General features: G+C 43.1%; 1 non-coding gene across 1 annotated transcript; it reads right to left on the reverse strand.

Moving 5' to 3' along the window:
* Positions 1 to 12,447: 12,447 nt before the first annotated feature.
* Positions 12,448 to 12,522, reverse strand: Trnas-cga (transfer RNA serine (anticodon CGA)). The gene has a single exon. It is a non-coding gene; the product is annotated as a tRNA-Ser (tRNA).
* Positions 12,523 to 13,641: the final 1,119 nt, after the last annotated feature.

The following is a 13,641-nucleotide window of genomic DNA, read 5'->3' on the forward strand; positions in this document are numbered from 1 at the left end:
TCGAAAGTCTGTTGGTAAGTGCAGAGCCAGACACAGAGCATGATTCTGTAGAAATTGAAGCTTTTTCACTTGTTCTTCGGCTGAGACGGCGGCGGCTTATTTAGTGACAGGATGGAGCAACGCGTTGTACAGTGTGACACCAAGCCACGGAGGAAGCGTGGAACTCGGGTTCAGCAGGGATTATAGCTTGCGTAAGCGATTTTAGAGCTTAGATTTCACTTCTGAATGTACTGGCTCTAGGTGAATCGACGATCCAGAGTTACGCCGAGACAGCGTGCCATCGGCCTCTATGATGATGGGCGACAGATCTTCAGGAATTGCACAATGTGTGATCATGAGGAATTGTGTCTTCCTGCCATTGAAACTAAGGCGTCACTTGACAGCCCACTCGGCGAAGGTGTTGGTGGTGAGCTGCAGTCGGCGGCATAGGGTGTTGGCGTTCTTGCTCCTGCTGTACAGCGACGTATCGTGAGGACAGGGTGCTAGCTGGACGTGTTCAATCTTGGTCGTGTCTACCATATAACGTGTGTACAGGAGTGCTGCCGAACCAATCTCTGTGATACGCATGCTCAGATGTGATGAATTGTATACAGTCCAGTCAAATCAAGCCATCTAGGTATGAGCATATGAGGCGAATATAGTACGCCGGCACCCTCTGCTCGAGCAGTTTGAACAGGAGGCTGGTGTGTTAGACGGTGTCAAATGCTCGTGAGACATCTAGGGACACCGCACTGAAGTACTCATGGCATTCCATTGCACTGAAGGCCTCTTCAACCAGCAATAGAAGTTGATGGTCTGTAGAGTGGCCTTGGTAGAACTCCGCTCACTGGGTACAACATCTTCTGTGGCAACATAGCGTTGTAATAGCTTGAGGTAGAGTCGCCGGAAGTAGACTAATGGAAGCAGCAGCTCTGTGCAAGAGGAAGATCCTTCCCCATCTTGGGGATGGCCACTATCTTGCCGTGTTTCCACGTCAGAGGGAACTAAATGGTGCGATAGATTTTATTGAAGATCGCTGCCAAGTGGGTACTGGCTGCCAGGGGCATCTGCCTCAAGATGGCATCGGATACGTCGGCAGGGCTTCCACTTTCCTAGGGCTGAGGCCACACAGGATCAGCGAAAATTCACCAGTTGATGTGTCATCAATAGTCATCTTCATCCTCCCTCCCAAGGTAGTGTGAAAGTCTATCTGCGACGATTGCATCGTGGGCAGCCTCCACTGGATCTTAAAATTTTCTTCAGAACCATCAGCGAGGACGTCAGCTTTTGCATTAGGCTCGCAAACAGTCTGGTTTCCATCTTGGAGAGGTGGGACATGTTGCATTCGGCGTAGGAAGTATTTGGTTGTCTGCTCGGCTTCCTCTTGGCGGAGTGTGAACCAATGTAGCCAACTGGGGCAGGATATGACGCTGTACGACTTGAGCACGTGACCGCACGGACAGAAAATAATGCCCGCTGGTCGCAGGACCACATAATGGCGAATCTGGCGGCCCCAGACGCTGTGACAGCTGCTGGCGGCTAGCTTGTATACAATGCCTTGCCTTATCTATTTACTAATAGCTTTGTAGCTGAGGGGGGGCCATACCTGAACCGTTAAACAAAGATGGAAGTGTGGTGGTAAAACTATGCAGGTGGAAACCCTGTGTACACCACAGCTGTAACCTGTATCCATTTCAACCTGCTTCCTGCATCCATCATTTGGCCTCCCTCTGTAATCTTTATCCCCCTCCTCACCCCCTTCTCTCTCTCCCCCCCCCCCCCCCCCCGCCACACACACACTTCCCTTCAATACTTAACTGATGAATCCTTGATGTCCCATCAACCTGTATATTATCAACTGATCCCTTGTTTTAGTCAAATTGTGCCACAAATTTTAATTTCTACCCAGTCCTAGTCAGTATCTCCCTTTCGGTTATGCGATCTTCCCATACAAAATTCAGCACCTTTCTGTATCACCACATTTCAATAGGTTTTATTCTCTTCTTGTCTGAATTGTTCTAACATGTGTGAGACTGGTTCTGATCTATCTTCCTACCACATTTGCACAAGGACGGCCTGTGAGATAGGAAGATACCAGATCATGCACGCAAAGTTCAGAAGAGTGCAGCAGTATGGACAGTGATGTAATCAACCAATGATCTCAATGTCACTTCCACTAGACTCCTTGTAAAGGAAACTTTATCGCTAACAGAAATTAGTGTACGGGTTCAGGCGTAACTATATGTAAGCAAAAAATGAAAATCTTAGATTTTCGTTATTAAGGCTTTCTTTTACTCTAAGTATGACTTCATGAGATATTTTAATATGTACAGGATGGTAAAATATTGATATGGGGTGCTGAAAACTGTGAAGCGAAATTACTAACTATTCTAAGGTTCTTTAATACGAAGATGGTTGATGACCATGTCTGGGTTCGATAAAATATAAACAAATTAAACACAACTGGGAACAGAGATATCAGTTACGCTAAAAATGGACAATAGAAATACCCAAAATTGAATGGGGGTTGGTAATGGGCAATCGAAAAGAAGTACACAATTAAAACAGTTCCAGAACCTAGGAGTATAAAGCGCTCTACAGTGGCTGATCAGTACTTTTTGTTAGATCGGATATCTTGTGTTTCTGCTGCAATTAAGGCCGATAATCGTGGATATGTTTAATTACAGGTCATGGTTGAGTGTACGAAAAAAGTTAGGAGAGGTGGAGATGACCACAGTTCTGAGTGTCAATTGAATATTACTTGCTGGCGTGGCGCGAGCGCGCGTGTTTACCCTTGGACGGCAACGGCAGTGGTGGCTGTCGTCGCGAGCTGTGAACCTGAGAATCTATTCTAAATCTCTCTCGACTGTTAAACCCCAATCTGGTACATTTCCTATGTGTTCAGTAAAGCGAGTCTTTGCGAGTTAAGACGAAACTGTGAACAAGTGTTCACATAATGTCTCTCATAATCGTCTGAGCGCGGCGCGAGTCGCTTTGCTCAAACACTCGACGATTTGCTGCAGGAGAAAAAGCTAATTCTTCTTTCTACATCTGCCTATGTCAAAGGTGGGAGCCACGTGTTTTTCTTTTTGGCCAGTCAGAGCGTTCATACTTGTTATAATTCCACCCACTAAAATTTTTGTAGCCTATCACAGGCGTCGTTTCTTTCCTAGGGCGGAGCTTAACTTCTGCTATGTAATACTGAGATAAACAGCTGTTTCTTTCACGTGAGTTTCAACACAGGTGGCTACAATGAGTCACCAATGTTTAGAGTAGGGTTTCTCCATACGTTTATCTGCCATCTCCCGCCATGGGGTCCCCGTTAAAAGCAGGGACAAGGGGTGGCTCTGTCGTCTCATTGTGTCTGCTAGGTGTCTCGCTGTGAGGCTTCTGCCAAGCCGTCGTAAAATTCTTCTTCCCTCAGAGCTGCGTCTCTTAGAACAGGTTTGGGAAATTGCTTGCTTGCAGTTACTAGTGTGCTAGTGGTTTATATACGCTTCTGACAGCTGTGCAACATGCTGTTTCCCGATTTCAACTTGTTGCAGAAAACGGTGGACAGCATATTGAACATGTTTTGCGCCAGTCACACGGAAGTTAATAATCGGATTTGATTTTGATTGACGCTTTTTATGCGGTTTTAGGCCTTAGGACAATTAACAACATATGTTATTGGTGCTTTTCATGCGGTTTTTGGCCCCAGGACAATTAAAAACCGATGTAAGTGATGCTTTTTTTCGGATTTTGGCCTCAGAACAATTAATAACCGGTTTTCCACATCTGATGTGATATGACCTTGCCGTAGTCGATGGTCTAACGTAACTAACAGTATCACACCTGTTCACCCATGCATACTGGGTAGTACAGTTTATTTAATGTCAAATGTACACATTAGACATTTGTCATTTGTAGTCGAAGACTATTAAATTATGATGCTTACAGTACCATCTACTGCTACATTTTGTAACTATTTTTTTTCTTCTGCTATACATTTTCCCCCTTCTCCGATAATATTCCATTGCAATCTGACGTCATTCTGACCAGTAGTGTTATTTCTACAGCAGTTTGAAAGTTTAACTTTAATTATAATCACCTTGTACATACCCACCGAAAACAGACCCTACAGACCACGTGCTGCTTCCACAAAAAAAATGGCTCTGAGCACTATGGGACTTAACGTCTGAGGTCATCAGTCCCCTAGAACTTAGAACTACTTAAAACTAACTAACCTAAGGACATCACACACATCCATGCCCGAGGGAGGATTCGAACCAGCGACCGTAGCGGTCGCGCGGTTCCAGACTGAAGCGCCTAGAACCGCTCGGCCACACCAGCCGGCCACTGCTTCCACAAACTTCCTCCATTCCTTTGTGTTTTGTGCCCTCCTTCAGGCGTCTTTAATCCCAAGGGCTGCCACATCCTGTGTCAGGTCAACCATCCAGCGCTCCCTTGCTCGTCCTGTGGGAGGGTGGTGTTTGGTTTTCCCTTATGTGCCTTCCTTACCTGTCTTTCTTCTGGTATACGGGCTATTGGTCGATCCACTGGATTCTTTTACTCTTCAGCTTCTGTAGGACTGTTGGGTGTTGTATCAAGACATAGATTTACTCTTTCTCTTCCTCCATTCTCCTTTCTCGGGCCGGCCGCGGTGGTCTCGCGGTTCTAGGCGCGCAGTCCGGAACCGTGCTACTGCTACGATCGCAGGTTCGAATCCTGCCTCGGGCATGGATGTGTGTGATGTCCTTAGGTTAGTTAGGTTTAAGTAGTTCTAAGTTCTAGGGGACTAATGACCACAGCAGTTGAGTCCCATAGTGCTCAGAGCCATTTGAACCATTTGAACCTTTCTCTGAGAGCGGTCCACATATCTTCCTCATTACTCTTCTTTCAAATATCAATATTTTTTTTCCTTCACTCGTTTAGTCGTTCTCCAGCCTCCTGAACCATGCATGACTGTGGGGCAGATCACTGTGTTATAGATTATCATCTTTGTGTTTGCTGATATTGATTCTGATCTGATCGTCTCTCTGAGGAATACAGACATTTAAGTCTCACTGCTATACTTTCGTTGATGAACATTTCTATGCTGTTGTCACTGGTAAACAAAATCCCATTTACTTGAAGTGGTGAACTCCCTTGAACCTCATGTCATCTATCTCCAGTAACTCTTCGTGCTCTTGTCTTATTCCTAATTGCATTAACTCCTCCTTGTCTTGATTCGCGATTCGCCAACATTCTGTGAATAGTTGTCCATTTTCTGGTACATTTCTTTCAACCCATGGTTTGATTCACTTAGTAGTACTGTATCATCTACCAGCTGTCGCCGTTTGCCAAATCGCGGCCCAGGCGCAGCTGCGATACCAGCGGCAACGGGATGGAGAGAAGTGCCGCTGAATTGAATCTGATTTTGAATTACTGAGATATTTTAATACAAGAAGAAAATGACGTGGTAATATTATCCTGGCTCCTCATCTTGATGATGAAGAAGAATATTAATAGTATTTCTGCGACACATGACACTGAAGGTTGTCAAATGGGCTCTGAGCATTATGGGACTTAACGTCTGCGGTCATCAGTCCCCTAGAACTTAGAACTACTTAAACCTAACTAACCTAAGGACATCAAACACATCCATGCCCGTTTTGATTAATAGGCACCTTGTAAATGACGACACCAAATTCAGGCCGTATTTGAGGTTAGTTTACGCGTATTTTGCACCTTACAGAGAAAAGTGCAACATCTTCAAGAAACCCACCAGTTCAACTGAAAAACCTCCAGTGACGCTTATTTTCTTCCATAACACACAAATTTTTGGCTAAAATTCTCAAAATAATTTTGCTTATTTTCACAGTTCTCATAGCTTAACATTTCGTAACGTTTTAACACATCATGGAACATTAAGTAATTCCTCGTTTATTACTAAGACCGAATGTTTTCAAATGGTGATTGATCCCCTTCCTGCCGCGTGCTGTCACATTTCTCCTTTAAGGTGAAAACAGTGAAACGTCTGAAAAATGGCTTATTATTAACACTCTTGCATATCATTTAGGTAATGATTCTCCATGGTACTGAAAAACTGTGATGAAAACCCTTATTTACTCTCCAACCGTCGTCAGATTACAGCAACGAAGAGACAGAGAACTTAATATACACTGTATCCATTAAAATGGCTAGCTGCTTTTAAGAAACTTAAAAAATGTAGTAAAAAATTAAACAACAGTTTAGTTTTATTTTAAAACGAAATACATCATGCCCCTAAGATCATCATTCTCAAATAATATCACTCGTTTCTGTCGCTATTAAACTTCTCATTTTTGATGTTTATATTCATCACTTAATTCCTAATTCCATACACTTTTTTGACTCAGTTAAAATAGTGTGGTGTTCTCATAGTCACACCCATGCTGAGTAGAAATAAATTTATATATTCCTTTGTAGGCGGCTCTAGGTATTTTATTTTTAATTCTGCTTATGCTTTCTCCCTTTCAGTTTTTCTTTCTCTGTCTTCGAGCAGGAGTTATATCTTGTTCTCAACATTCGTTTTCTTCCTCTTGCGTAAACTTGTGCCACTGCATTCGAGGCCTTTGTTTATCCCCATGGAAGCTGTATGTCCATCTGAAACTATAAATGGAGCTTGTACCTCTCTCTCATTTCAGGCCTTCCCAGGTTAAGTGATATGGATACAGCTTCTGTACTGTCTCTGGAATCAGTAAGAATGAATGAAAAATACTGCCGGTCTTTTCTTCAGACTGAATGAGTTAAATATAGGACACAGATCTGCAACAAAATTTTTCCTGTTTTAGTTTGTCAAGCGTATCAATACAGTGCTTGCACAAAGCTTAGGGGCATATCGAAATTTCATGGAATCCACATGTTTCACCTAAGTAACAATATTTCAGTCAATGTCTTACATGATGTTATTAGAGCTCTGAATTACGAATTTATAGTTAAAATTTCACTACTCTAGTTCTAATACTTTCGGAGATTTAACTGTTTTCCTTTTTGTAAACAGCGCTAAGGAAATCCTGTTTTTCCTATCAAAATGTTGTAACTGCTAGTTCTACTGCTATTAAATTTTAAATCCAGCTTCATTACACCATAGCAATGACAAGAATAATAATACAACATGGAATAAAAATTCCTACTGATTTAGTTACCTGTCAACAATACTATTTTTAAACTACACTGTACGAAATACTGCAACCAGCCACGAGTTTTCTTGAAAAGATTTTATTAAACCACTACCAGTTTCAGGACAGAGCCCATCGTCAGATGGTAACGTTGAATTCTTTTACATTTGTGTGATCCTGAAAAGCCCTTTTATAAATGTAAAGGAGGACTTTTCAGGATGATACAAACGTAAAAGAAACCAACGCTATCATATGACGATGGTCTCCGACCCGAAACTGATAGTGGTATAATAAAATTATTTCAAGAAAACTTGTGACTGGTTGCAGTGTTTCCTACATTGTAAGTCACGAAAACAGCTGCGATGTTTTCCAAGCAAAATGAATAAGACAATAAGATTATTTTTCCTCGGTGAGTTTGGTGGCAAAATTGGTCAGTTTCGTTCCACGATAACCATCGATTGGCTGCACCTAGACGAATACCAACAACGCATTTGGTTTCTCCGTGTCTTGTTTGCATTGGGTCAGCATTCAAAATGGATCTGGCTGTTGTCAATCGGGAGTTGTCATGAAACAAAACTGACTGATTTTGCCACCGAATTTATCGGGAAAATTTAGTTTTGAGAGGCGACGAAGTGATTAGTTAGTATTTGTATGATTTCTATGTTGCAATGAAACAGCAGTAAAAACTTCATTGCTTTTGGAGTAGCAGTTTTCGAGAAGAGAAATATTTTAGTCAGAAAAACAGGATTTTTAGCTCTGTTTACAAAACGGTAAGACATTCCATTATTAGAGCTACAACAGTGAAATTTAACTGCAAACTTGTAATTAAGATCTGTAATAAAACCATGTAAAACATACTGCATTGCTATTAGTTTAGGGACACGTGCGGATTCAACTTTTGGGTTTGTCCCTAAATTTCCTGCAACCGCTGGAACAGACGAAATTTAACAAGTTTGTTTGCATGGCCAACCTCTGCAGCAAGCACAGAAATATATGCTTTGAAATAAAAACCACCTTTTCTTGCTCCACTGTAATTTGTTTCTTCTAGACGCATTTCGACTTCTTTTTTACTCTAAGTCATCTTCAGTGGGATAGTTTATTGGCATCCGCGTTTCCTCTCATCTGGTCTGGAGGTCGCACTACCACTTCATTTCCGAAGCAAAAGCACATTTTTATATTTTACACAATCTTCGACACAGTCACAAACACCAAACATTCTGTGGTTATAAATCACAGCGTTAAAAGTCTTCTGCCGAGGGAGATGTAAAAGTTCTTTAGACAAGGGAAACATGAACATTTCTCATCGATACATATCAGGGCATATTTAAAATTCATGATGTTTACCAATATCTTTGTCAATTCCTGGCCTTGTGATCTTATATACAAATTTGTTACACACGGTAATCTAAAATTCCTTTTACTAACTTCTAGAAATTGCAGAGGAGACTGAATAGAAAATATTTTGAACTGGAACCCATGCCGAGAAACGTTCCATTTCCGTGCTACAAACAATTGAAAACATGTTGGTAACGCGACCACTTTTACTAGCAATTTATTAGACGTGACCCAGTAGGTCACTTGTTTTACACTTCCACTCATAAATAACCAAAGAAACAAAAAGTAAACTTCATCAGTTTTCATAAACACTTCCGTTTTCAGTTCAACTTAAGTCGCCATGTGGGTGTTTTCTGTTAACGTGTACTCTACCATGTTGCTTTAACATTCACAGACACATGAATGAGCCTCGTATCAGGTCAGAGAGGTAGAACAAACGTCGGTGTGGCCGAGCGGTTCTAGGCGCTTCAGTCTGCGGTCGCAGGTTCGAATCCTGCCGCGAGCATGGATGTGTGTGATGTCCTTAGGTTAGTTAGGTTTAAGTAGTTCTAAGTTCTAGGCGGCTGATGATCTCAGATGTTGAGTCCCATAGTGCTCAGAGCCATTTGAACCATTTTTGAACATCAGCCTAACCGACATAAGCGCCCAGCACCATGACTACTCTGTCGCACACCTACCTAGTAAACATGTTTTCATACAGCCGTAGCACGGAAACGGTACATTTCCGGACATGGGCTCCATTTCATAACATTCATTACTCATTTCCCCTCTAAAGTACTTGAAATTTGTAAGGAAAATTTTAGAGGTACCTCGGTAATCTTATTGCATACAGAAGGCGCGGTTACATATTTGGTAATCACACATCTCCATTTTGTTAAAAATACTAACAAAATATTGTGTTACATCCAAGTCCAAAGGTCCTAGTCGTCTAAAGGGAGCTGCTGCAACATCCCAGTTAGCTCATCCATTACCACAACCATTTTACCGATAGCCAATTGCACCTTATGTGGTATAGTCACAGAAATCTTGTATTTCTCAAAGTAGTTTCCAGCGCTTCCTTGTGGGTTTTTGCCAATATTCCTCTTGCTGTCGCACCAGCATACCCCTGTAGGAGAAATGATAGTTTCACATTGACATTGCGGCTCACAGAAATGAATTTCTAGGATAAACCTCTTAGACAGGTTTGCATGACGCATTCCTTCATTTACATAGTATCGCTACTTTTCGACGTCAACATCTCAAACACGCACAAAAATCTCTGAACATGAAATATTCTTTAAGGATTTCTAATTCAGCTAGCGAGAGACTTTGAAGAGTTTCATTTTTATGTTTATTCCCTGTGCCTGTAATGTTGTTAAGTCATTCCACATCGTCTTCTGTGTGACAATTCTACCCCATACTCTAGCTGAATTTGCATATAGATCTTAAAGTTTTACCACTTTAGGAAACAAATGGCTGTTAACTGTAGCTTTTCCGTCCAGTCCACCAAACTTAGATACAATGTATGCATTATTTTTAAAACAAATTCAAATGGGAATTTTTTCTTAATGTATTAAATATTCATGAATCTGTCTTCTGACGCCCTGCCATTATCGGCATAGGTTTTTTCTCAAAATGTTATGCAGAACTTGGCTATCAACGCTACTTCCGGATGATCTCGTCTAGAGCATCACACACCAGTCTCCCAGTAGATAGCGCCACACTCCTGACAGGTGTAGGCCGTGTTGGAATCCTGGAAGATATGGCTCGTACCAGATTCCAGGAGGCGTGGTTCACGCCAGACTCGCCGTGCTGCCCTGGCACTGCTGTCAGAGGTGTAGATCGCACCTACATGGCGCTGCTGTCGGGTAGAATCCCAAATATCGGTAGCCCATGCTAAGCTGCTATTACCGGTAGCCCACGCCAGCCCACCACTGCTGTTGGAGTTGCGGCCCATACTCAAGCCGCCCTGAAGTTGGGTGGGTCCCCTGCTATCTGCAGGTGACCTGTCCACTGTCAGCACAGTTTTCGCTCTGTTTCTTACCTATTTGCTCTCGTATACACATGTACAACACCATAGCTGCAGTGGCAGTGGGAGCGGTGCGGGACTCCTTCGGGGGGGGGGGGGGGGGGGGGGAGGGGAAGGAGTGGTTAGGGGTAGCAGTAATTTGCAGAACACATTATAGGTGTTGATATATCTTTCGGTAGGGATTTTAAAAAAGGTGTCAGAAACTTCCACCATTTCAACTTATCAAAAGAGCGCTCTTGCAATTTTTTTAATTTAGCGCGTTTTTAACTAGCACAAGCAAGCAGTCTCGAATTCCCACTATTTTAACTTGCGACAAGTAGGTTGTGATGCAAGTTGGAGAGGAAAACTTGGTGCAAGTAGGTGAGGGGAGGACTAAACAGTGCCACACAGACACACACACACACACACACACACACACACACACACACACACAAACATACTAGTGGTGGAAGCTGGAACTGCTGTCTGGAAGGCTGTCTTGGAATTTTATGTCCCTACAGTTTAGACAGTATAGTTGCACTTGTTCCACCTTCTTGGATTTTATGAATTTCTTGCAATTTTAAACTTATCTGAGTGCGTTGGTTCCGCCATCTTGGGTTGTGACGTCTGAGAGAGGAGTGCAAGTCTTGACTCAGTCGTAGAGTGTCTAAAAACTGTGGCTGAACTGGAGAAACTCCTCTACTGGCGTGGTCCTCTTACAGGAAATATGCTCGTACATTCCTCCGACCTTGTGTCATGTGTATACAGCATGACAGGTTTGTGTGAACACGTGCATTGGATCCCGTGGAGGCCACCTTGAAAATCTGTTGTGACGTGGATGCGATGCAGCTCTGTACCGTGTTCCGGGACGATTTGTTGTCGTTGCACACAAACTGTCAATATCTGGATGCGTGTTCATAGGATCTTTTTTCCTCCATTTCTAGTCAGGAATTTGTCCCTGGAATTTTTTTCTGTTCAAACCGCATAAATAAAAAGAATGTAAAATTAATATGATGCACAAAAGAGTATTTTTGTCATTTTTGTGTTCTCTAATATTTTTTTTTTGCTTTTTAGTTTTTTGTTTTGTTTCTGATGGTTTTGTAATTTTTTTATTCCAATTTTGGCAGCATACAGGGCACTGAGTGGAATATTTATAAAAATGGTTCAAATGGCTCTGAGCAATATGGGACTTAACGTCTAAGGTCATCAGTCCCCTAGAACTTAGAACTACTTAAACCTAACTAACCTAAGAACATTATACACATCCATGCCCGAGGCAGGATTCGAACCTGCGACCGCAGCGGTCGCGCGGTTCCAGACTGTAGCGCCCAGAACCGCTCGGCCACCCGATAATTTATACCTATGTTTATAGGGATTAGAGTCCTTATTTGTATAAATTGGTTGAACTGTGACGATCAGGCTCTCTAACGTTGGTGATAGTGATATGGAGGTGAATGATAAGAATGCAATAGTTGGCTTATGTCTACTGGGATACTAAAGCTAGGATCCATAATTCTAATGATTAATTGATGTGAGTAACCTTGTTTGTTTACAAGGGCCGGTCTCTGTCGATAATTTTCTCTGAGATTGGTTGGGATGCTGACGAGTGATTTCAATATGTTATGGTTGTCATTTTGTGCTAACATAATATGAGGTCCAGAATGAGATTTTCACTCTGCAGCGGAGTGTGAGCTGATATGAAACTTCCTGGCAGATTAAAACTGTGTGCCCGACCGAGACTCGAACTCGGGACCTTTGCCTTTCGCGGGAAAGTGCTCTACCAACTGAGCTACCGAAGCACAACTCACACGCGGTAATCACAGCTTTACTTCTGCCAGTATCCGTCTCCTACCTTCCAAACTTTACAGAAGCTCTTCTGCGAAACATGCAGAACTAGCACTCCCGAAAGAAAGGATACTGTGGAGACATGGCTTAGCCACAGCCTGGGGGATGTTCCCAGAATGAGATTTTCACGCTGCAGCGCAGTGTGCGCTGATATGAAACTTCATGGCAGATTAAAACTGTGTGCCCGACCGAGACTCGAACTCGGGTCCTTTGCCTTTCGCGGGCAAGTGCTCTACCAACTGAGCTACCGAAGCACGACTCACGCCCGGTACTCATGTTTCGCAGAAGAGCTTCTGTAAAGTTTGGAAGGTAGGAGACGGATACTGGCAGAAGTAAAGCTGTGAGTACCGGGCGTGAGTCGTGCTTAGGTAGCTCAGTTGGTAGAGCACTTGCCCGCGAAAGGCAAAGGTCCCGAGTTCGAGTCTCGGTCGGGCACACAGTTTTCATCTGCCAGGAAGTTTCATAACATGAGGTGACAAAAACCATGGGATACCTCCTAATATCGGGTCGGACCTTCTTTTTCCCGGCATAGTGCAGCAATTCGGCGTGGAATGGAGGCAACAAGTCGCTGGAAGTACACAGCATAAATATTGCGCCGTGCTGCCTCTATAGCGGTCCATAACTTCGAAAGTGTCGCCCGTGCAAGATGTACTCTAACTGGCACGACTATTATGTTCCATAAATGTTCGCTTGGACTCATTTTGGCGATCTTGGCTGCCAAATCATTCGCTCGAATTGTGCAGAATGTTCTTCAAACCGATTGCAAACCATTGTGGTCCGGTGATATGACATCTTTGTTTGGGAACATGAAGTCCGTGAATGGCTGCAGAACGCAGCCCACACCATTATGGAGCCACTACCAGCTTGCGTAGTTCCTTGTTGACAACTTGGATCCATGGCTTCGCAGAGTCCGTGCCACACTCGAACTCTAACTCAGCTCATTACCAACTGAGATCTGGTCTCATCTAGCTAGGTCATAGTTTTCCAGTCGTCTAGGGTCCAGGCGATGTGGTCACGAACCCAGGAGAGGCGCTGCAGGAGATGTGCTGTTAGCAGCGGCACTCACGTCTTTCGCCTGCTGCCATAGCCAAGTAACGCCAAATTTTCTCACACTGTCCTAACGAAAACGTTAGTCGTGCGTCCTACATTGATTTTTATGGTTATTTGACGCGGTATTGCTTGTCTGTTAGCACCGACAGCTCTACACAAGCGCCCTGCTCTCAGTCGTTAAGGGGGGCAGGCTGTCAAACGGGACGACTTGGAGCAGGAGAGACACCACAGGAATTTTTAATTTCCACTGTCTATACTTTTAAAAATAAATTCATAAAACTTTGTCAGAATGACCAGAAAGGATTCAGGATTTACACTTATAGT

This window comes from Schistocerca gregaria, chromosome X (assembly GCF_023897955.1).
Source record: "Schistocerca gregaria isolate iqSchGreg1 chromosome X, iqSchGreg1.2, whole genome shotgun sequence".
Lineage (NCBI taxonomy): Eukaryota > Metazoa > Arthropoda > Insecta > Orthoptera > Acrididae > Schistocerca > Schistocerca gregaria.